Source organism: Danio rerio, chromosome 1, assembly GCF_049306965.1.
Source record: "Danio rerio strain Tuebingen ecotype United States chromosome 1, GRCz12tu, whole genome shotgun sequence".
Taxonomy (NCBI): Eukaryota; Metazoa; Chordata; class Actinopteri; order Cypriniformes; family Danionidae; genus Danio; species Danio rerio.
In genome coordinates, this window is record NC_133176.1 from 35,768,970 (window position 1) to 35,794,756 (window position 25,787).

General features: G+C 41.1%; 1 protein-coding gene and 1 long non-coding RNA gene across 3 annotated transcripts in view; one reads left to right on the top strand and one right to left on the bottom strand.

Moving 5' to 3' along the window:
- LOC141385959 (uncharacterized) overlaps positions 1-1,913 on the top strand; it is a 95,829-nt gene extending 93,916 nt beyond the window's left edge. The window contains exon 7 of the long non-coding RNA XR_012407075.1: positions 419-1,913. This is a non-coding gene — a long non-coding RNA (uncharacterized lncRNA). The remainder of the gene's footprint in view (positions 1-418) is intronic.
- LOC141385860 (uncharacterized) overlaps positions 1-25,787 on the bottom strand; it is a 741,913-nt gene that overhangs the window by 692,208 nt on the left and 23,918 nt on the right. The gene's annotated exons all lie outside the window — the stretch shown is intronic.

The following is a 25,787-nucleotide window of genomic DNA, read 5'->3' on the forward strand; positions in this document are numbered from 1 at the left end:
TTTAAAAACACTGTCAGATGGGTTTAGGGAAGGGGGTGATTGGGTCAATATGTGTTTTTGAAAACACTATCGGTTGGGTTTAGGGTAGGGTTGGTGGGGGAACAGTCCGTTAATCAGTCAGTCAGTCGACAGTGGCCTCTGGTGGATTCATGTGAGACGGGCAGATGTGAATAGAAATTGAACAAAAATGGCACTTGCGATAGAAATTTAAGATCTGAAAAAGCCCAGAGAGCGTCCTTTCTGGGATGTATTTTGCGATGTCCAGAAATGTTTATAGGTGTACGTATCAATAATGAGCCTGGGTTGAGTATATTTCTAACTTTTGTTTGAAATATATATCCAGGCCATTCCTCTTATTTTAAGCATCCTTTGTGTTTCTTTCACTCTCTCTTTCTCTCTGTCTATCCCACACACAAAGCAGTCAAAATTTGACCTGAAAAGAAGAAAGAAAAGAAAGAGTGGCATGGTGACGGTGGTCGATAAAATCACTTCTCTCTTGAGTCCTCTGTAAGTGAGTTGGCTCTCTCTCACTGCCCTGATGGCCAATCTCGATGAAGCACTACCAGTGTGTGTTTGTGCGTTTCTGGATGCTGTCCATGATCAGGACCTTTATTATGACCAGCAATGGACACACATACACACACACACAAATATCTGTGCGCATCCTGTCTGCAGCTGCCAGCGTTTACAAGGAGCGATTTTATGCTGTGTTATCGACCTTTAAACTTTTTCCATTTACACCCCACTCTCCCTTTTCAGAGACCATGTCTTTGCTTTGGTTGGCCCCCTCTGCACTATACATTTCAGAGGCACTGCTAAAAGTACTTGTTTGTCAGTTCTGGTGATTGCTTCTGTCTCTTTTTCCATTAAGCTACTGGTTCAGTTCTCTCCAGCCCAGACTCTCTCTGAACAATTTCTGGAAAAGGTTGGTGCAAATGGGAGCTGCAGGATTTTAGTTACCAGTGTGTCAGTTGCTCTAATCCTGTGCTCAACCTATACATACAACATACAGTAAAGTGGTTACAGAAAAGTAATATTTAATGCATTGCACTATTATGTGCATATGCATTATAAAGACACATGTACAGCTGAAGACAAAAATATGGTTCTAATACTTCTCAAGTGCTGTTTAAAAGATAAAACAGATTTTTTTAAACATTATACATAGTTTTAATTAATTTCTAATAAATTTATATAAATTTAATTTAATTAAAAAACTTCATATTGTCTTTTTCATGATGGCAGTACATAATATTTTATCTACTAGTTATATTTTTGAGATAATAGTATTCAGCTTAGAGTGAAATTTATTAAATATTTCTTAAGGGGGCTAATAATAGTAAGCTTATCAGTTTTAATTTTATTATTGTTCTATTTAATAAATTATTGTAAAATAGTTTGTTTATTCCAGCAAAACAAATATATAATATAATATAAATATAAAATAAATAAGATGTTCTCAAGTAGAAAAATACAATAAGAAATATCTTAAAATGTCTTTGCTCTGTTAAACATCACTAGGGAAGTAGGGATTCGAATGCAAGGTTTATTATGCAGAGAATGGTCAGGCAAGCAACAGTCAACAAAGCAAAAAAATGTATACGGCCAATTCAGTATTGTAGTCATAAAACAGGCAAGGAGTCAGAAGGCAGGGAGCAAGCAACATTAACAAACAAACTAACAAGGCAAGGGTCAAAAACAAGGCAAGACAAGGAAAGGAAAAACACGTCATAATGTCACAAAAATGTAAAACAAAACTCAGTATCTTGTAGTCCATTAAATGGCAGATTTGTAGTTCTATGCAATACTGTGTAATTACCAGCAATCTGCACAGGCTGGATCAATGGGGATTGTGACAAAAATAATAAAAAAACATAACATTTGTCTTCAACTAAATAAATATATAAACACTTAAAATTAATTTAAAAATATATTATTTGTGTGAGGTGACGCAGTGGCACTGTAGGTAGTGCTGTCGCCTCACAGAAAAAAAAGGTTGCTAGTTTGAGCCTTGGCTAGGTCAGTTGGCATTTCTGTGTGGAGTTTGCATGTTCTCCCTGCGTTCGCTTGGGCTTCCTTTGGGTGGTCTGGTTTCCCCTACAGTCCAAAGACATGCTGTACAGGTGAATTGGGTAGGCTAAATTGTCCGTAGTGTATGAGTGTGAATGAGTTTGTGTGGATGTATCTGAGATAGGATAGGATGTTTACCAGAGATAGGTTGCGGCTGGAAGGGCATCCACTGCATAAAAAACGTGCTGGATAAGTTGGTGGTTCATTCCGCTGTGGCGGCCTCGGATGAATAAAGGAACTAAGTTGAAAAGAAAAAGAATAAATGAGTGACCTAATTAATTGTGTAATTGAGCAATTCAGTATTTACTTGTGGGAAGCATTAAAGCTTTATAACTTGTGAGGGTGCACTAAAACAATCAAAATCTAAAGACATTTTGCCGACCTTCACTATACATTTAAAAACGTCCAATTCTTCAGCATTTTTTAAAAAACTCTGCTGAGACAAAGACTCATTACCTATTAAGAACAAGTACAACCAAATGAAATTTGCTAGTGAAGTAAAGTCAGTGTAAAGTCATTCATACCGGAACTTAATGAAAACTGTCTATTTTACAATCTTACAAAAAGCTTTAAGACTTGATCCAGCTAAAACCTTTAAGTGTGGGCTTTCAATGCAGCCACATTATATGTTAATCTCACTGTATTAATATCCATACCCCGGTGGCCCGTGGTGACAAGGAGATATTATTCACTCTTATGAAGCAAACACAGGAGTGAGTCAGAAAACGTGGCACTTTACATGAGACTCAAGCCCTGTCAATAAATAAAAAAAGAATGCAAGTCAATGCACCAGCATGGCACAGCAAGTGGTACGATGCTCATGACATGTTATTTTCACGACGACCCAGGTTTCAGTCTAGCTTGAGTCGTGTACTGAAGCCTGTTTCTCTGCTATCCTGTCAACTGTCTACTACTCAACATAATAAAGGTAAAATATTACATATCCGTGGCATAGTCACGAGTGTGCCAGGATGTGCTGGTGCCACTCACACAATAGTCTAGATGCAGAATTGACTTTAGGCTGTAACATAGTCCTTAAAATCTGTTTGTTTTTTTCTACATTTTATTTTATTATTATTAATTTTTTGTTTATTGCATATATACAATCAGGGCTTGTAAGTAACAGCAACTCAGAAAGCTGCCTGTCATTTTGACACTTTTTTGTAAGCTAGGCCTAATGTTATCAGAGTAAAAAAAAAAAAAAAAAAGTAAAACAGGACACTTGATACAGCACAGAACCCTTTTAAATGGTTTTCTATCACTTTCAAATCGCTATGATGTGCACGTTTTTCAGATGGAAAAGTGGCATCCAATTACATTTAGGTATGCAGCAGTCTCAAGTTAGGACACCTTTTTTATTTATTTATTTGAAATGTATTTATTTACCAGGGACATTGCTCATTAATCTACAGTAAAACTGTAAATGAGCCATCTGGTGCCCTTGTCAGATTTAAAAAAGGCAGCCTAAAATAATAATTTAAAAAATCACGTTATTACACATACAATAACAATAAAGTTACATACATCAAAGGAATAACACTTAATAAGAATTATTATTTATTATAAAATAATTGCAAATGATTACACACTTGATTTGATTTTAGCCATTTCTTTAACTTTAACTATTTAAATGTTGAATAATTTGTAATATCTCTTAAATCTATTGGAAGTGAGTTCCAGAAAAGACTGGGAAGTCATAACTAAGAAGACTGACCATGAAGAAGTTTTGTCTAAACTGCACATAACACTCTCCTCCAGTAATAGATTGCCTTGCTCGACCAGTATTATTCTTGTGTCACAAACTCATGGAGGTGGAGCATATCCATTTAATATTTTAAAAATTAGCCAAATATTTCAATCAGCCACTTATTTCATATCATCAAAGGCGTAGAGCTGTCAATCATGACCAGCTCTCATTATATATTTAATGTTTTTGTATTATATTATGATGATACCTAATAGTCTTCAGATCAAACTCTTGATGTGTCTGTTTATAAAGTGATTCAACTAGTTTTAGTTCAAACTGTTTTACCCGTGTGTGATCAAGAAAAAAACAATAGAGTGCAATAAAAGTCTGTCTGCTTCATTAGTCAAATAAGGTCATATATGCCTGAAGTTGGCCAGATTAAATTTAACAGTTTTAATGACCTTCTTGGCATGCTTTTGGAATGTCTATTTTGAGTCTAAATATTTAAAATCAGAGACAACCCTGAGTGTTTCTCCTTTAACAAATACATCAGGATGATGCATAACTGTCAGTGATTGTGAGAAAAAAAACATACAAACAGTTTTTCTTGTATTTAGAGTCACACAACAAATTACAGACATGAACCAGTGCCTCGGTATAGGCCACAAAACTCTTATTCTGGATTCATGGGATCTTTATAGACACCTGTAGAGCACAGTGATCACGATGTGTTCACATCAGCAGTCTGCCTGCAGGTACAGTAATACAAAAGAATTGTGATGAAAAACAAAGCAAACAGGGCATATACACATGCATAAAGTGATCACCAGAAGTCAGTGAGCAAATGAGGTTGTGATGGTTGAATTGGTGTTAGACTCAGAATGCCTACTGTGAGTTGACTGAAGCAAATGATCTGCACAGGCCAAGCTGTTATTTGTGATGCTTCAGAACACACACAAACACAAACAAACACACACAAACACAAATACTCACAAATGTAAGCACACATGCAGAGACAAACTGAAACGCAAGAGCAACACCTTAAGACTTGACTGACAGGATGCTCTCAAACGTGTATATTCACTTAGCAGACTGCTAACAGCTAATGTTTTGATGTTTGTCACCACACACACATCTTTAGCTGTCAATATGAGCTTCTGTGGAAGAGTGTTGACTGAAGTCTCATATGAATGAGGTGTGTGTGTGTGTGTGTGTGTGTGTGTGTGTGTGTGTGTTAATTTATCTGTATAAGAAGCCTCAGGGGACTAGTTGAGGGGAAGCAACACAAATCATTAGCATTCTCAGAGAGATATAAAGCTGAAAAATTCAGGATTAACTCCCCAAGTGCTGACATGCTCTACTTCTGTCAACGTGTTATAAAGTCACAGCAGACATTACATAAATCACCGCTCCACCGGTACTTAGACCAATAAACGCATTTACATAAATTAGCTTATTCATAATTCACCTTCTGACGCACACTGTCATCATATTAATGGTTGTTAGGTTCAGTTACATAGAACAGCTTTCACTCAGGCTAATTCATTCACGTTCTCTCTCACTGATTTATCCAACCATCCGTCCATCCATTCATCCATCAACCACACCACCCACCTTGAAGGAAAAATTACCATCAGCGTGACAGCTTTTGTAAAATCTTGCCGGAGAGTCATCATGTGGCCAAAATCTCGACTGGCCGGCAGTAAGTGAAGCAGAAAATCACATTTCAGGCAATTTAAAGTTCCTCCCATGCATATTTAATAAAACACTGCTTAGATATTTGATGACAGAGAATGCATGAGCCCGGATCTAAGTGGTGTAATCCACCAGCAGGACTCCATCAAGAATTCAATTTCATTTGAAAGTCCTGTAAGAAAACGAGTGTGCGTTGTGTTGTTGCATGTAGAATGATTTAAAAATTGGAGATGTTATGCTTTAAATATTTTATAAAATTAGCTATTTTGTGTAGAACCTTGCATAGAATGAATTTGTTATTATGGAGTTGTTTAAGGACAACACAGATGATGCATTAGTCATGAGCTTCAGCAAGTCATAATATGATATATTTTCAAATCATCAATTAATGATTATTAAAGCAGACAACTGAAGGTTGAAATATAGCGTGTGCATAATTACTATGTGCATTAGGATTCTGATTTTTATTTTTTATTTTGCCGAGCACATTTTATCAATTCCAAATTTGGATAATCTTTAGAACTACTATTTAGTTTGCATGTACATATTAATACTGCACATAATGTATATTATTTAAAGAAACACTCTACTTAATGAATAAATAAATAAATAAATAAATAAATAAATAAATAAATAAATAAATAATGTTAATAATAATTATAATAAAAAAATTTTTTTCTTTTTTTTTTCTTTGAAAATGTGCTCATTTTACAGCTCCCATGGAGTTAAATTGTTGAGTTTAAATAGAATTCATTCAGCCAAATCCAGGGTTAGGCAGGAGCACTTTTAGCTTACTGTAGCTGAGGCAAGGCAAGGAAAGGCAAAATTTATTCTGAGATACAATGAGCTGCATTTTGTGTGTAAAGTAAATGTTTTGGAGGACTTTGACGCTGCAGACAACTTATGTCCCTTTGCTTCTGTCATTTTCTGTGCTACTGCTGACCGCTTGCCTACATATGGATAGCTTTTCCATCAAGATCGGTTTGCTTAGTAACTTGTTGGTCTTGGGACACGTAGAGGACTGGGGTTTTAGTCTGGGGAAGGACAGTTCCAGATTTCAGGTGAAACAACTCGGTTGGGTTTTGGGAAGGGGTTGGTCAATAGGAATCTGATAAACTATGCATGACGAGTTGCCCAGCTTCTCAGGAATGCACACGAGAATAAAGTGTAAATAGCATATGCCTGTACGATGAGCAAACCTGGCCCAGTGACTTATTTGAGATCAGCAGAAATGTACACAGCAGCCTCTGGTGGATTTTTGAGACATGGCAAGTATGAGAAAACATGGTGCAGTAACAAATTTAAGTTTGTGAAAAGGTGCAGTGGATTTGTGAAAACAAAAACTGTAAGCAGACATACTGTAGCAGGTAACTGTTTTTGCGGTTTCCAAAAATATAGCCCTGGGGACACATCTTCAGGGTTTTTGAGTTGACAGTCTTTTAACAATAAACTGTGAAGCTTTGTGACTTGGTGAAGCTTTGTGAATGAAAAAAAAAACCTTGATAATTTAAGCCACTTTCCATTTACTAAGCTGTATATGAGCCATATCATACCTCGTGAGCCTCCTATCTCCTTCTGATTTGCAGTTTCTGTTTGTATTTTTTAAATGTAATTTTCTGCATGTCTTTAACTCTGAAAATATTATTTATTTTATAGTGCGAGTTCTTATCCTACATGATACAAAGCTACAAACAAGTTCATTTGGACAGAGTGATTAACTAAGGCGTAATGTTTACCAGATACTGGAATTTCTAAATTCAATACCTTGCAAAATACTGATATTCAATAGGCTACTATTTTTGATATAATATCAACTGTCTCAAATATAGTACAAAAAATAAACATAAAGATCTATATGTTAGAAATATGTTTACTTCAAATTTTTTTTGAGGGAGTTTTTTTTCTGTTTTTTTCAAAATAGATTGATGTGGACATTGTAGCACTTTAAAAGCATGTAATGACTGTTTCATTCATACTTGAGCAGAAATTCAACATATACCTCACAAAAGTAGTAGAACATTCCAGGAAATCCCTAATATGGATGAAGGCATCCAGCTATTGCTGTCGTAACTGATCATTTAAATCACTGCAACAATAAATGGTTTATATGTGTTCTTCCAGCCATCTTAGGTATTTTCATAAGAAAGTCGATTTATAATTTGATGCTAACTGACAGCATGTTACAATAAAATATGGCTATACAATAATAATCTAGATGCTAGACTTACTGTGATTTAACTATTACAGAAACAGATGTGACTGGATATATCATATCTAGATAAACATGTCTATATCATATCTAAAAAGCTAGATTTTAAAGTATTATTACTGGTCTATAAATCACTAAATGGCCTAAGACCTCAATACATTACAGATATGCTCACTGAATACAAACCTAACAGATCACTCAGATCTTTAGGATCATATAAACTAGAAGTTCCAAGAGTTCAGTCTAAGCAGGGTGAATCTGCCTTCAGCCACTATGCCCCTCGCTGCTGGAATCAGCTTCCAGAAATGATCAGATGTGCTCCAACATTAGGCACATTCAAATCAAGACTGAAAACACATCTGTTTAGCTGTGCCTTTACTGAATGAGCACTGTGCTGCGTCCGACAGATCGCACTATTATGTTTTTCGTTTTCTTTTTCATTCTTTTATAACCTATTTTAACTCATTTTAATTTGTTTTTATCTGTTTTTAATAATTTTTATTGTCTGCATTTTATTTTCCTAAACTTGTGTTTTTTAATTCCTGTTTATGTAAAGCACTTTGAATTGCCACTGTGTATGAAATGTGCTATATGAATAAACTTGCCTTGCCTTGCCTTGCCTTGCCTAACTTAATTTATGTTTTTCTGACTAATTTGCATGTATTTACATTAATAGGATACATATTTTATCGATTACAGTTATTTTATTTGCATATTTTATCGATTACAGTTATTTTATTTCACCAAAACTACACACATTTATACTGTGAAAACAAATATTAGGCTTCACCAGTATTTAGAACTATTCAGTTTCGTGAAACAGTTCTATTACTATTATACTGTACTGCCAGTACAGTAATATGAAAGCATTTAAAAGTAGAGACTTCAAGTTTTCTATAGATATATGTTTCATGTCTCTAAGTATTGTTTACACAGAGTTTCAGTGCAATTTAATGACATGTTTCTAAAAACAGTTCACGGAGAGAGTAAAGCAAAAATACCTACACTGTTTGTTTTCCTTATTTTGCAAAAGTACACACTTTTGTTTTTATTGTGAGTATACACAAAAAAGTAGACACCTAACATATTTGATTGATGTATTGCTCTTAACTGTAAAACTGAAGGTGTATTTTAAGTTCTTTTTAGCGTTATTAGGAGAAGATGCCTCAAAACACATATACAAAGTCTTCGACCCTTGAGGCTAAGATGGAATGGTTTGGAACTAGTAAAATCTAAGATAATGTAAGATTATAAGAATTTTGACTCATAATACTTTACCTCTGAGGTAACATTATAGCTTTATAAATGTTTATGTCAATATTGTTACACTTTCTCCAACAGTTCTAGGAACTGTGAAAAAAATCTTCCAGTGCAAAAGTAAATGAAAGTAAATATTTTTTGCCAGAATTTCCAAGTGTCCAACATCATTACACCTTCAAATACAACAATAGTATCAATAGTATAGCTTTCTAAAACATGTTGATTTAGAATGGATGGCAAAAAAAATGTTATGACAGCAAGCTAAATATTGGTCTGGTTCCTAAACAATGCTATTGTTTGAGTTTTTAAAGTTTTGAATAATATAGGGCACAAGAAATATGAATCGTGTTTTAATGAAAATCAACGTTCACTTTCATTATTCTGAAGTATTTATCACTTTTATAAATTGATTTTAAGGCAACTTCGGTGAATGACTTTTGACTTTTTTCTAATTAAAATGCAAATTAAATGAGTTGCATACTAATGGTTGGATGTTGTATACCGTTAATTTAATTGAGTATTGTTTTCCCGTCAGAGTAAGATCATGGATGGTTCCACTCTTTTGGGCGTACATGTACAGCAGGAGGACATCAACAGAAACTTTCTGATCCTGACTCAACAAACACCTACTCTCTCACACACACACATTAGGCCATCAGCGAGATGCTAAAACACCCTTCTTCACCACAGAGGCCAAGGAGAGTCATGCATATCAGAGCTGATGCGAAAGAAGCCAAACAGCGAGAGTGCTTATTATCAGTTCGAAATTACTCTAATGAAGGGGAAAGTGGTTTCCAAATGATGCTGTCCTCTCTGCAAAGGTTAAACTGATGATGAGGTCCTTCCACTGCACATTATTATTAATTCCAGTATTACGATAATGTGTCGATGTGCGAATTTATTTGGTTTTCCAACAATGCCTACAATTGTACTAATATAGTGACTGATTTGTCCATCGGGGTCTCTGAATCTGGCTATATTTATAAACTTATAAGAATAAGCACTACAGGATGATAATGCACTAATACAGTGGTCCCCAACCTTTTTATCACAGCAGACCGGTCAACACTTGACAATTTTACAGCAGCCTGATGGTGCTAGGTGACAATTAACCATTTTCTCAGACTATGAAAAGCTGACAAAGCATTGCTGCAACTCTGATACAAGTTTATTTATGAATAAAATGAAAAAAAAAAACACTGCACTGTTTGGGTGTTCTGTGTTTGTCTGAGATACTGTGATTAGTCTAGCAAAATGTGTAATGTGTATTCCATGCAAAATATGAAGCTGATTCATTTCATTCTGAAGATGTTTTTAACTGGGTGTGCCGGCCACCATCATTCGTGATCTCTAGCAGTTGATCTTCTTCTTGCACAGATATGCTGAATTTACCTGATTTGTTGACACAGGGTTGGGGAACCTTTCCTTGTTAGTCCGTGAATCCTTCACTAGGCCTTTTCCTTTTCGCAAAAAAACTATTCAAAGACGTCTGTTTCTTACTCCTTTTGCTAACGTTAGCATGTGGGTTACATTTTGGCGCTCAAGTGACCGACATGTAACTGAGAGAATACTGTAATTTTTTTAAATAAAAGATTTTTCGAAATAAAAGATTGTTTAGATTCCGATAATAAATAAAATTAATATAATAAATAAAAATAATTTATGATTTTCATTTGCGGTCCAGAACCAATTCATCCAAGGACCAGTACTGGTCTGCATTCAGACAACAGGATCTGATCTGAATATTATCGAGCCACTTTGAGGTGTTTTTTGAGGAGTTAAAAAGGAGGAGTACAAAAATAGATACAGCCTACTTGTCAACTACCCATATATATGTGTCTTTACAATTCTTTTTTTGCTAAATGTTTTCAACACCCTTTTTATCTTTGCCCCGAACATACATTGCATTAGTATTCTTCTGCATATGCATTTATTTTCACCGCTTTGTTTAAATTTTAGTCCGGTTAGGACTCTTATGTAATTTATTTGCACATTTTTCAATACAACTAATTTGTCAAAATGCATACAGTGCATTCTATTAGCATAAATGATTTGATGTAGTATTTTACACATATAAAAATGCTATATGTATCAGTGTTTAAAAAATAGCATTTGATACAGTACATTTATATCTGATATCTGTCATTATTAGTATTTTTTAATTGGATGATTTTATTAAGAACTTTCAGACTTACGCAAAGAAAGTGTATATATAGACAATCTCTGCTTTGAGTCACATCACCAGCAAGTCAATGCCAGTGAATCGCATCACTGCTCATTAAGGTAAGATGCAGTCGAAAACAGCTTACTTTGTAAAATTACTCTGTAATTACTTAACAAATATACCCATTGTTCCATGTAGTTATAGGGTAAGGCATACCATCTACAGGCTGTTATTCAAAGCAATATGTGTTACCCTATTGTTCTATGCAGTTACAGGTTATGTGCAATAATTAGACACTAACTGATAGCCTTGAAACATTTAGTTTCAAACCGACTTAAAGAATTAATAATACATAATTGTATAATGTATAATTTATTTAAAACCTCCTGTTTAAATAATGTTTGTATTCATATTTTGTCTATCTTTCTTTTTTCCTCTTTTTGCTGTTCTTTTTGTTTTTCATAATGATTTTTTGAAAGGAATCTAAACGAAATCAGAATAATGTAGAAGGTTTTTCTACATAAGGCATCACACTAATTAAACTACCAAAAGTCCATGCAAAACTTTAAAATTTATAATAATAATATATATTATTATTATTATTATTATTATTATTATTTCTTTGAACATATGTAATACAAGTTTATGAATTTCTAAAAGTTTAATAATAAAAAAAAAACAGTACAGCAATAATAAGCAGTAATCCATAAATTCACATGGATGGATCAATGCCTTTTGAAGTGAAATGATAGAGTTTTTTTAACCTATGAACCACTGATTTCAGTTATCTGATGCAAGCACATTAATGAGTGAGTCAAGTTTGCAAAGTGTGACCTGATGTAAGTCTGGAAAATATGTGGACATGTTCCCAGTTACCTGCTACCAAACATAAGATTGTTTCTTAACATTGTGGTTTATATACAAATCTAAGACTAAAGTCTGATTAGAATCAGAAGCAATCAGAAAATTCATTAGTGAGTGCATAGCATGAAGCTAATGTCCCATTACCTTAAGGCCGTTTTTTTTTTTTTTTTTTACTGAATTTCAATCTGAATGAGAAATTCCTTAAATACCATTTATGCTGATCATGCACTAACACTAGCATAAGCACAACCCTGATCATAACTTCAGAGATTTAGAAAAAAAATCTGATTATCCTGAAAAATCTGAATTCTAGTTGTCTATGACCAGTACAAAAAGGTAAATCTTTTTTTTTTTTTTTTTTTTTTACAATGCATTTAGGCTTAATTGAGCAATTCGACTGCTCTTTTGAACCAGTGCTACAAGCTAATTAGACTGACCTTTGGAGTGAGCTACCTGATAAGTGTTAGGAAAGAGCTGTTTTACAGCACTGGCTCATCTCTCTCTCTCTCTCTTTCTCTCTCTCTCTCTCACACACACACACACAAAGGAAAAAAAAAAAAGATAAATTGTTAAATGTTGTCAGGATTATGGTTTCGTATTTTTTGTGTTGTAGTTTTATTCTTTTTACCCTGCCGTGTGTTAGATAGATAGATATTTGCACAAGGTCCAGTGCTGTATTAACAGTTGTAAACTTTTCACCGTACCTTGTCGTGGACCCTGATTCACTCGTTCAATAAATGTATGCATTGTGATGATCTGTGATTGGCTAGCTTTGGATGTTAGTTGAATGGACTTGGCTGAAGTCATGGGAACAGATCAAGGTTGGTTTTGGCCATTTTTTATGAGTCCTGAGTCCCGTTGACAAGCTCCAAATGCATACATTTGTATTGTGATTATTTTAACTAAAATGATTGTAAGTTGTAAGCAACGCGGTGACATAGTAGGTAGGGCTGTCGCCTCACAGCAAGAAGGTCTGGTGCCCCAGTTTCCCCTACAGTCCAAAGACAGGCGGTACAGGTGAATTGGGTAGGCTAAATTGTCCATAGTGTACAGTATGTGGGAATGAGTGTGTATTGATGTTTCCCAGAGATGGGCGGCTGGAAGGGCATCTGCTTCGTTAAACGTATGCTGGATAAGTTGGCGGTTCATTCCACTGTGGCGACCCCAGATTAATAAAGGGACTAAGCCGAAAAAAATGAATGAATTAATACACATATGAATGAATGAATGAATGAATGAATGAATGATTGATTGTATATTTGGACTACTTTTAAAGTAGCATCCCATGCAGTTTTGGATTAATTTAAAAACATTTGCATTGTAACTTAATGCAGTGGAATAAAGAAACCCCATTGCCTACAAGTGAAGTGATTTATTGCAGATCAACAGAGAAGCAAAAATGTTTACAACGGTGTCAGCTATGTTTAAGGAATGTGTTGTGGGGTACAGTGACGAATTAACTCTAAACTAGGTTTAACTATAAAGTATAAGAAAGAGAGATGAAAACCTTAGATACAGAAGCAAATGTCAGGTATGTCAAGCTACGATAGGACAAACCAGGGGCCTCATGTATCAACGCTGCGTACGCACAAAAACTTTGCATACGCCAGGTTTCACGCTCAGAATCGCTCACGTTTGGATTTACTAACAATGAACTGAACGTGGGAATGTGCGCAGCTTCACGGCAGCTTTCTGGCAGGCGTACGCACATTTTTTGTGCGTGTCTGTTTTATTCCCATTGGCGACTCCTAGAGGCAGTTGTGTTAAATTGCACTTTACAAAGTGACTGAGCCTTGCAATGGCAGCTGTATGAGACGGGTTCATCGATCTAGCAGGTAAATAAGATTTCCATACCATACAGTTGAGCAGCTAAACATTAAAGCACAATTTGCAGCGGTCGCCTGTTTTCCCAATGTAATCTGAGCTATCTACTGCACGCACATTGCTATAAAGACACCATCTGAAGATGAATTTGCATTCGTGAATCAGAAACATTTCCATTCAATAAATATGCAAATAAAATATGCTGCACAAACTTATTGATGATTCCTACTTGTCTTTCTTGTGATAAATAGAAGGCAAAATCTGATATGTAGCGGGGGGAAAAACAAGAAAGAGTTAATCAGACGCTGGATTCGAGCCGAGTTCATGCTCGAACGTGTCAAACCATGATGACATGCGTCTTAGGAGCGCGCCACTGAGACTGTTGCGAGTGCTGCAACATTTTACAGATATAAACCACACTATTTCTTTTTTTAATGCACTCAGTGCGATGTTCAGACCCAACTGTGTTAACCGGATCAGCTAAACTCTCCCACTCTATTTTTTTCCTTTTGTTGTTAATTCCGGAGAACAAACTTGCAAATAACACCGCTTTTCTCATGTCTGCCTCCGAAAGGAGCACCACCAATTCACATTCTGTTCAAAGTTTCTCTTCTTGCTTGCTTTTGCCTTTGCTTTTTCGTTGGGTTTTGCCATTAGCATAGTCATTAGCATATTCATAGGGGGGAGGAGGCAGGGAGTGGTTTTGCGCTCGTGCATGTTGCGCTCAGTTTCACGTTCATTTAGATGTACAAAAGAATATGCGTGAGATTCGGCGTACGCAGTGTTTCATACATCAGAATTTTTTTCTGCGTACGCACATTTACAGCTTTGTGCGTACGCAATGTTTTAGTAAGATTTCCACGCAAGTCTTCGTACATGAGGCCCCAGGTGTGCTAAGAGTTCCTTGGAGGTCATGTATCAAAAACATTAAATACATTTTGAAGTCTGAATATCTGCAAGCTTGGATCTTAAACTATATATTTTTGGGGGTTGTCGGCTGCATCATTAACATTAACTGGTGGTTGATTAGAGGTGATGGGCTAGAAGGCCCAGGTTCAGTCCTTTAAAGCCACAGTGCTGAAGAATTGTCTGGCTGTAGATCGACAAATACGTGCACTTTCACAGAGATTTGGTCCAACTTTAATCAAATACACCTGAACAGACTAATCAAGGTCTGAGTGTTACTACAAAGCTACAGGCAGGTGAATTTTAATCAAGACCAGATCAAAAATCTGCACATTTCTGGGGGGACTTTTCTACCCTTGAATAAGTTATATTTGGGATTTGAACTGTACTTGGAAAGGTATAAACTTTGAATTAAAACAACAAACCTGCTGCATATTTAAAAAAAAAAAAATGGCCCTAGTTTCCTTTATCCCCTGACACAAAGTTAGTTTCCATAATCACAATTGATTTCACATGTGTTTCATTTTGTTTATTTTTTATTTTTTGTTTGTTTCTGCTCAGTATATTTATTCCCTTGGTTTGTTTTAGTTCCCTCTCCAATACAATGTTTCAGATTTCAGTTTCCTTGTCCTGGATTTCCTTTATAATGTAAATTATTTGGATATTCTTGGAAATTTACTCAATATGTTACTTGTTTACCACAACCTACATTACAAGAATTTTCAACTTTAAAATGTAGGTATATAATTAAATAAAAAGAAAAATCTATAAAAGATTGTTCTGCTACAGTATGTTACATCTTTTTTACAGCTCTGGAGGAGGATGGTTGAGTTCAACATATCTCTTAAGGCATAACACCAATTTGAGAGTGAGGTATTGAAGAAAGATTACAGTATACCTCATAAAATAGCATTATGTTTGGCATTTTATAGCCCCCAAGGTACAGATTTGGCAAACTTTTAAAAGAAGTGTATTTGCTAGTTGTTCTGATAAAAATTAGAATTTTTTTTAGATTTTTTTAAATTAGCAGAACGAGAGCATTCTCCCGGTCCAGAGTGTGTACACGCAGCGGCAGATGGTCAAGCTGGGTTTCTCCCTTGCCTGGCGTTCTTTGGGTCCGGTCCTCCAGAGCGGTGCGTATCAAGTTGCAACTTCACAAAGAGAGCAACACAGTCGTGCAGCACGTCCTTTTCAGGATGGCGCTGCGACTGTACGTTCCTGGATGCGGTGGTTCTGTCCTCGGATGATGGGCACGGGCACTGCGTTCCATGCCTGGGGGGTCCAGCCTGTTAATGCGCTGCTCGCGGGCAGTTCATGTCATCATTGTGATGCGATGACTGTTGTGCAGTAAAGATTGCGACTAGCCTTTGCAAAACCACCCCAGTTGTCCCCTGCTCTGCAGCGGGCACTCGGGCAGATCTGAGGGTTTCAGTGAGAGATATTCACTTGCCCACGGGCCTGCAGACCTCCCGCTCCTCCAACCGCTCCATCCAAGCTTCGGGCGGGGGAAGTGATCTGTCTAACAGATGGTAGCCCTTACGCTCGATGACACCGGAGACCAGACTTCCACCGCGGCATCAGAGGGTGGGCTTTTACTGTCCGATGATGATCCAGACATCTGGGCCGGTGAGCGCTGTCAGAACGGATCCTGAAACAGACATGTTAGCCGCGCTTTCCGCTGGCCGACCTGCACGAGGGTGGGTCCAACCAAGGCTTATGAGCTTCGCACCGCAGCCGACTAAGCTCTTCGGACTACTAAGTCCGCTGCATGTGTGTTGGGGAGGACGATGTCCACGCTAGTGGTCCAGGAGCGCCACCCCTGGCTAAAACTTGGCTGATATGCGCAAAGTCGACAAAGTCCGCTTTCTTGACTCCACCATATCCCAAGTTGGCCTATTCGGCGACACCGTCTTTGAATTCACCCAGGAATTCGAGGCGGTGAGAGAGCAGTCTGATGGGTGATGTCACCTTCGGCGGGGCCAAATCTCTCACCTCCAGCTCTTCCGTGGGACCCGTGCACTTCCCGGATCAGCACACCCACTACGCGCTGCCCCACTGCTGGTACGTCAGTGATTGTAGCGATGAGTCATGCCATTCACATTCAGGCAAGCACAAACATGCAGCCGATGTGCTCTCACGGCAGCCTTTACGTCCTGAAGAATGGAGACTCCACCCCGAGTCTGTTCAGCTGATAAGGGCGCGATTCGGGGAAGCCCAGATCGATCCGTTGCTTCCCCCAAGATTGCTCATTGCCAGTTGTTTTTTTCCCTGACCGAGGGCTCTCGGCACTGATGCACTGGCTCACAGCTGGCCTCTGGGCATGCGCAAATACATGTTTCCCCCAGTAAGCCTGCTCGCGCAGTTACTGCTTAAGGTCAGGGACGACGAGGAACAGGTTGCTGGTTGCGTCCTTCTGGCTCAAACGGACCTGGATGTCAGAGCTCTCTCTCCTCGCGATGGCCCTCCCCTGGCAGTTCCCCTTGAGAGAACTCCTGTCCTCTCAGGTACAGGGCCCATCTGGCACCCTTGCCGATCTTTGGAACCTCCGGGTGGTCCTTAGACGCGAGGAAGACTTATGTAATCTACCGATTGTGGTGGCTAATACCGTCACTCGGGCTAGAGCCCCCTCCCCGAGCACGCCTATGCCCTGAAGTGGAGTATATTCACTCAATGGTGCATCTCTCGCTGAGAAGATCCCCGTAATTTGCCAGATCAGCGTTGTGCTTTCTTTACGCCGAGAGAAGCTGGAGAGCAGGCTGTCGCCCTCCACACTCAAGGTTATGGGAACGCATAACCTTATCATCCGGTTCCTCAGGGGCGCTAGGCGAATTTTTCCACCCAGCCCCCCCCTCATGCCCTCTTAGGATCTCGTCCTTATTACATGAGCCGCGTCAGATCCCTTCGAACCTCGACTCAGTATCTTTCTGTCCCTGAAGACAGCTCTGCTGGTCGCGTTGATATCGATTAGAGGGTCGGGGACCCGGAGGCATTTTTCGGTCAGTGACTCATGCCTGTAATTGGGCTGGCTTCTCTCACGTCCTGAGACCCCGCCCGCGATATGTGCCCAAGGTTCCTACCACGCCATTTAATACCAGGTTGTGAGCCTGCAAGCGCTGCCCCCGGAGGAGGCAGACCCAGCCCTTTCTTTATTTGTCTAGTTCGCGCCTCGCATATTTATCTGGACCGCTCTCTGAGTTTAGATCATCTGAGCAGCTCTTCGTCTGTTATGGCGGTCGGCAGCAGGGAAGAACCGTATCGAAACTAAGATTTCCCACTAATTTGTGGATGCCATTCTCTCGCTTCAGAGCCGAGGTGAGCCGTGTCCCCCGAGAGTGCGTGCGCACTCCACTCAAAGCATCGCATCCTCTTGGGGGCGGGCACGTGGCGCCTCTCTAACAGACATCTGTAGAGCTGCGGGCTGGGCAACACCTAACACATTTGCAAGGTTTTATAATCTGCGAGTGAAGCCGGTTTCCTCAAGGGTATTAGGTAACCCTTGGTGATTGAGGAAACAACTCGGTGAAGGTGTTGAAACACGCTTGCTGCACCATTCTCCCTAACACGGAGATACGTGCGCCTTTTTTATCTGTCAGTAAAGTTTCCCGTCAGGTGAGCCCTGCAGATTTCTCCATGGCCCCCAGCACTGACTCAGCGGAGGAGTCACTTGCTGGCCCACTAGGTTGTAGGCCTGCCCGTTGGTCAGCCCGCGTTTTGGGTATAAGTGGCTGCTATGCGTGATCCCCACTAGGTGATCCCATATACCTATTCCGCCACGGTTCAGTCCCCCCTCTCGGGTGGACCCGTGTCTTCCCTCTCCGCTAACCACCTTCTTATGCGCACTCCCCCTTCTTAGGGCTAGTCCATATGTAATTTGCCATCTTATCTCCCCCATTGGGTGCGGATGGTCTCCGCAGCGTCCTCCTTATCGGGATTGCTTGCTTACCAACGTACTGTCGTATTTCCTAGAATTATCTAGACTCTCGCGACTCCCAAAAAATATACCTAAATCCGTAAAACTTCCTTTGAAGTGGGATAAGTTAGGGCCAGGGACACGTTGGAGGACCGCGCCTCCCATGATGTGGGTGTGTCACGCTTGCTTGACTATCCTCTCATTGAAGACGTTGGTAAGGTGCAGTCATTATGGCATATTCCATCGTTCTCCCAATTCGTGGATTTTCTTAAAATCAAATCCACTAATAGCATTGGAGTTCCCCACCCGAAGGGGAACGCTTAGGTTACGGAAGTAACCCTCATTTCCCGAGGAGGGGAATGGAAATGCTATTTACCATCTACATAATGACTGTCCCTTAGCTGTTAGCAAAGTCTCTTCAGCTTAAAAAGGATGGCGTCTGCTTGCTCCACGTATGCTTATAGGCTGGGTTAATTGGCAATGAAGCACACCTGCGCAAGCTTACGCTGCCAAATCATTGGCATTCATTGGCCCGTTCAATACTCTTTCAAACAAGGGGCTTCTGAACCGAATCCTCCCAATTTGTGGATTTTCCTAAAATCAAATCCACTAATAACATTTCTGTTCCCCTCCTGGGGGAACGAGGGTTACTTCCGTAACCTGAGCGTTTTTTTTTGTTTTTTTTTCAAGACACACATCCACTTTAAATGGTCCAGAAAATTACAAAAAAAATTAAAAAATGTAGGGAGGTGTCATTACTTGTCAAGTGATTGAATCGTTTGAAGATGATTGTTGCTAACAAAGGAAATGAAGGAAGATTTATGAATGGATGAAATAGGACATCCTGATAACCATTTCAGTCTGACCAGAATTGAAGAAAAATAATTTTGAGTGGCAATAGAAGGTTATGATATTTGATTGAAGATTTTGAGGAAACGCGGTACAGTTAGCGCAACCAGTAGAATTAGAACACACTCTCGGATATTAAAATGCACTCGACCGTTAATGACTAAAAATGAGTCAGGCTGATCACACCGAGCATGTTTTATGCATCAAAAGGTGTCTCTTAAATGGTTTACTAACGGCCGCGAGGTTTTTGCGCGCTGATTATGCGCACCTCGCATTTTAACCGTATGCTGCGCCTCGCGTTTTTGCCGTAGCAGACTCCAGACTTTGACACCCTTGCAAAGAAAAGGGGACCAGGCTCATTGTTTACATTAACACATTCATAATAACATGACTTGGAATAACAAAGACAAAATTTTTTCTTTCATTTTATCTAATGGTTTTATGATTGATACGATCATTCTAATACAAGTTCAAATGAGATTGTTGTGAATTTGATAACATTTGATAATTGACACATTTAGTAATTGCTGGTTAAATGTGTTAATTTTGTCATAGAATATATTTTCCATGCATACACCCACTTCTTCTTAAAAAGTTCTTTTATCAAAGATTTGTGGTTTTATCAAGTGTAATGATGATTAATCTGTATATTCTAAAAGCAGTGCAAATTAGATTATTGTACATTTGACTGAATAGTAATGTATATGTTAATATAAGATTTTTTCTATCAGACAATATCTTTTCTATTCTCCATTGTAAAAAAAAATTACATTATTATTATTATTATTATTATTATTATTATATTTTATAAGGGGTTATTTTATTGTTTTATGATGATTTATAAGCAAATATTAATAGCAGTGAAATTAATTTGACTTGTAAATTAGACTTTATATAGACTTTATAAAATTACAAAAGTAATTTTTTGAAGAGTTTGATGTGGCCCTTCACTTGATTTGCAGCATTCACTTAGATGATGCGACAGCAGCCACAAGATAACGGCGCCTGTGCGCTCACCACACACCAGGTATTGGTGTAGTGGAAAGACAGTGATATAGCCAATTTGGTGGATAGGGATGATTGTGAGGCCAGGATTGGTAAGAGCCATTGGTGATCCTACATTTGGTTAATCCAATCTTGGATTAACATCTCATTTGAAAAACTTTGCTCATTGACAGTACAGTGTCCTCTTCATTTTACAGGCACATAAGGACTGTCACAGACCACAGGTTAAGTGCCCCCTACTGGCCACACTGACACCACTTCCAACAGCAATCTGGTTTTTCTATGTGGCCCCTCATCTAGGTACTGACCAGGCTCACCCCTGCTTAGCTTTAGTGAGCTTTGGGCTGCAGGGTGATATGGTTGTGGCTACAAATGTGTGCAACAAATGAAGAGTTCAGATGCAATATTTTCTAAAACCATCAGACCACTTTTTGTGTAAATGAGCATTTTCTAGCAGGCTCCTCTGATCACGTTTCATTTTATGGGTAATGATGAGGTTATTATCTAGTAAATAAAATACTTTTTTTTTTTTTTAAATATATCACTTTAGACAATTATTTGGTTTTTAACAAGGTAGATTTTCTTTTTTGTTAAAACCAGCTAAATCCACGTCTGCTTTTTATGCGAAACACTCTAAATCCACCTATTGAAACAAAACAGTGTTATTAGTTGAAAATCACTAAAGATACTGTAACAAAGATTCTTTGTGTGGGAAGAAGAAGACAGGGTCGGCGTTGAGGTAAGTAACAGATCTTTTTATTTTTTTAGTCACAACTGCAAGGACAGCTCCCACTATGTGGCCGTCGTTCAGCTCTCTCTCCCGACTGTTCCTCCCGTTCTCCTTAAGACGGGTGTCTCTCCGGTCCAATCACTAGAATAAACAGGTGTTGCTTATTATTTCGGATTGGCCTGCTGATTAGCCGCCGGGCTCTGAGCATGCTCTCCCCCTTTATTGGGTATTCGATCATGCATTACCTCTCCACATACCCCCACCGCCCGCCTCAGGCCGGGGAGCCGTCCGGCCTGCAGCCCTCCCCCCCCCGCCCTGGAGAGGAAGTCGGCTACAGCCATCTGCGCCCCCGGTCTGTGGATCACCTTGAATTTAAAAGGCTGTAATGCTACATACCAACGGGTGATCCGCGCGTTGGTATCCTTCATACGGTGGAGCCACTGGAGAGGAGCATGATCTGAACAGAGGACGAATTCCCTACCCAGGAGGTAATAGCGAAGAGTAAGAACGGCCCACCTGATCGCCAAACATTCCTTCTCTATGGTGCTGTACTTAGCCTCACTTTTACTTAGCTTGCGGCTAATGTACAGCACCGGCCGTTCCGCTCCTGCCACCTCCTGGGAGAGAACCGCCCCCAGACCCCGATCGGACGCGTCCGTCTGTAAAATAAAGGGGAGAGCAAAATCAGGAGCGTGCAATAGCGGCCCCCCACAAAGTATAGATTTTACCTTTGAGAAGGCCTGTTGGCACTGCTCCGACCATTGGACGGTATCCGGTCCCTCCTTTTTAGTGAGATCAGTCAATGGGCTGACAAGGGCCGAATAATTAGGAACAAACCGCCTATAATATCCTGCCAGCCCCAAAAACTGTCTCACCTCCTTTTTGGTCTTGGGTCTCGGACAGGTTGCAATGGCTGCAGTCTTATCAATTTGGGGCTGCACCTGCCCGTGACCTAAGTGGAAGCCCAGATACCTTACCTCCACTCGCCCAATTGCGCACTTCCGTGGGTTGGCCGTGAGCCCGGCCCGTCTCAGCGCCGACAATACCGCCCTCAGATGTTGCATATGCCGCTGCCAATCATTACTGTAAATGATGATGTCGTCTAAATAAGCAGCGGCATATGCTGCGTGAGGGCCGAGTATTTTGTCCATCAGGCGCTGGAACGTCGCCGGCGCCCCGAACAGCCCGAACGGAAGCGTCACAAATTGGTGGAATCCAAACGGCGTAGTGAAGGCTGTTTTTTCGCGGGATATTGGAGATAAGGGGATCTGCCAATAGCCCTTCGTTAAATCCAATGTCGAGTAATATCGAGCAGCACCTAACCGGTCGAGCAACTCGTCAATACGCGGCATTGGATAAGCGTCGAATTTCGACACAGCATTCACCTTGCGGTAATCCACACAGAACCGGACCGAGCCGTCCGTCTTAGGTACCAAGACAATCTGGCTGGCCCAGTCGCTGTGGGATTCTTCTACTACTCCCATTTTCAACATATTATTCAATTCTTCCTGAATCACTTTTTTCTTGTGTTCAGGTAGGCGATACGGCCGGGTCCTAACGACCACGCCCGGTTCGGTCTCGATATGGTGCTGAATCAGGTTAGTACGACCGGGCAGGGGCGAAAACACGTCAGAGTATTCACGTTGGAGGTGCCGGATGTCGAGGAGCTGGCTCGCTGAGAGATGATCGCCCCCGGTGACCAGAGTGCTCGGCCATTCTCGGCCGGAGCTCTCCGGCCCCAGGTCATCCTCGTTAGTAACAAGCGTAGCCAGCGCCACATCCTCCGGCTCCCTCCACTGCTTAAGCAGATTAATGTGATAAATCTGACGCGAGTCAGCCCTGTCCGAACGAACCACCTCGTAATCGAGATCACTGACTCGTCGTGTGACCACAAACTGCCCTTGCCACTTGGCGAGTAATTTAGAGCTGGAAGTGGGTAGCAGTACAAGTACTTTATCTCCCTGTGAAAATTTACGGAGTTTAGTGCCCTTATCATATCGCCTGCGTTGGTCATCCTGAGCCTTAAGCAAATTCTCTGTAGAGAGCCGCCCCAGTGTGTGGAGTTTTGCTCTAAGGTCCAGGATATACTGAATTTCATTCTTACTATTAGAAGGCTCGTCCTCCCAAGCCTCTCTAACAACATCCAAAACCCCTCTGGGCTGTCTGCCGTAGAGAAGCTCGAAGGGGGAAAACCCCGTGGAGGCTTGGGGAACCTCTCGCACAGCGAATAATAAGGGCTCCAACCACTTATCCCAATTTTTCGCATCCTCGTGAACGAATTTACGGATCATTGATTTAAGCGTGCGATTAAATCTTTCCACCAGCCCGTCTGTTTGTGGGTGATAGACGCTGGTGCGAATAGATTTAATGCCCAATAATCCATAAAGCTCGCGCATCGTGCGTGACATAAACGCGGTGCCTTGATCAGTGAGAATCTCCTTGGGGATTCCCACACGGGAGATGATGCGAAACAGCACCTCCGCAACGCTCTTTGCTGAGATATTACGGAGCGCGCCTGCTTCCGGGTATCGGGTTGCATAATCCACCAGAACTAATGCAAACCGATGCCCGCGTGCGGATCGCTCTAATGGCCCGATGAGATCCATACCAATTCTCTCGAAGGGGATCTCCATAATCGGTAAAGGGCGCAACGGCGCTTTTGGGGTGGCCGGCGGATTTACCAGCTGACATTCACTGCACGCAGCGCACCATCTGCTGACGTCACCGTGAATGCCCGGCCAAAAGAATCGGGTCATGAGGCGATTTAGTGTGGCCGCCTGACCTAAATGTCCGGCCATAGGATTAGAATGAGCCGCCTGAAAAAGCATTTCCCGGCGGCTCTTTGGTACTAATAACTGGGTTGTATCTTCTTTTGTCTGAGCGTCTTGGGTCACTCGATACACCCTATCATTAATAACTGCAGAATACGGATAGGAGAGGGGTCGATCAGGCTGGAGGATTTTCCCATCAATAACTTGCACTCTTTCGAGTGCATGTTTTAGTGTATCATCACGCGACTGCTCCAGGGGAAAGTCTTTACACCGGGAAATTCCCAGCCCCTCCCCTGAGTCAGCGCGTGACGTCACTGCTTGGGGTTCCCCCAGCTGAGCGACACGTCCCCTATCCGGCGATTTCTTCTTCCAAGAAACACCCGCACATAAAACTCCCAATAATCTATTAAATCCAGGCCAATTAGTTCCCAGAATTAGCGGGTGTTTGAGGTGCGGGTTAACCGCTACCTCCACTCTATGCTTTTTCCCCCGAAATTGAATGTCTATTGCCGTTAGCGGGTAGTGAATTACATCCCCGTGTACACACCTTACCCTTACCGTGCGGCTCATATCCAAAGCCGGGTCTTGAAGCAAGCTTTGGTGGATGGAGGTCTGATTACACCCCGAATCCACCAAAGCTTGATATGTACCCCCTTTAATACTCACAGGTATCCGGTATAGCCCGTCGCGACCGGGGGCGACTGCTGGCACATCGGGCAGGCGGACCAATGCACCCACCTCCATCACGGAGCAGTTCTCTGGTGCATGATCCGCCCCCCCGCAATGCCAACATGCCGGCCCAGACCTTCCCGTTATACCCCCGAGGGCAGCAGGACCAACTGATTGGGCCGGAGAGAGACCCGTCATAGCTGTAGGCCCGCCCATGCCACGTGCCTCCCCGTCTCTATCCCGATATCTCCGGGCCTGGGATCCGCCTCCTGGGAGTCGGTATGGGCGGTCCCCTCGATCTGGGCCTGGGGATAGGAGGAGAGAGAGAAAGAGGAGGGACAGGGGGAGAGAGAGAGAGAGAGGTTACTTTGCCAACCCTGGACCTCGCTACCAGGTGATCCTCCGCCAGCTGGATGGCCGTTTCCAGATCGTCTGGTCGGTGGCACTGGACCCACTCCGATGTTCGGGAGGGAAGGCGGGCGATGAACTGTTCCAGTACCACAGCGTCGACAATCTGATCGATGGTCCGGTCATCCTGCACCAGCCATCTGCGGCAGGGGTCACGGAGCTGCTGGGCGAATATGAAGGCTCGCTGAAGTATGGCTCGTTTCAGGTGCGCATAATTCAGGAGATCCTCGGCCGGTAGCTGCTGTGCGGCGGTCTGGGCTTCGCCCGACAGCAGCGGGATGACTCTTACCGGCCAATCGGCCCGGGGCCACCCACACGCTCCTGCCATCTTCTCAAACAAGTCTAAGAAGACTTCCGGGTCATCTTGCGGCCCCATTTTGTGTAGTGTGATGGGAGGGTGGGTGGCTGATGTTGATCCGGGCTGGATCCCCTGCTTCAGCATGCTCCGGACGAGCTCACGGTCCTCGCGCTGGGCCTCCACCAGGACCTTAAAGCGCTCCTCCTGCTCAGCTCGTATGTCCAGGATCTCCTGGTGCTGTTCACGGTGGAGGACCGCGAGCGCCTGGATCACTTCTTCAAACGGACTGGTTGACGGAGTGGTCATCTTAGCGGCGAGGTCTCTTCTTCTTCCCCGGATTTCGGCACCACTGTAACAAAGATTCTTTGTGTGGGAAGCAGAAGACAGGGTCGGCGTTGAGGTAAGTAACAGATCTTTTTATTTTTTTAGTCACAACTGCAAGGACAGCTCCCACTATGTGGCCGTCGT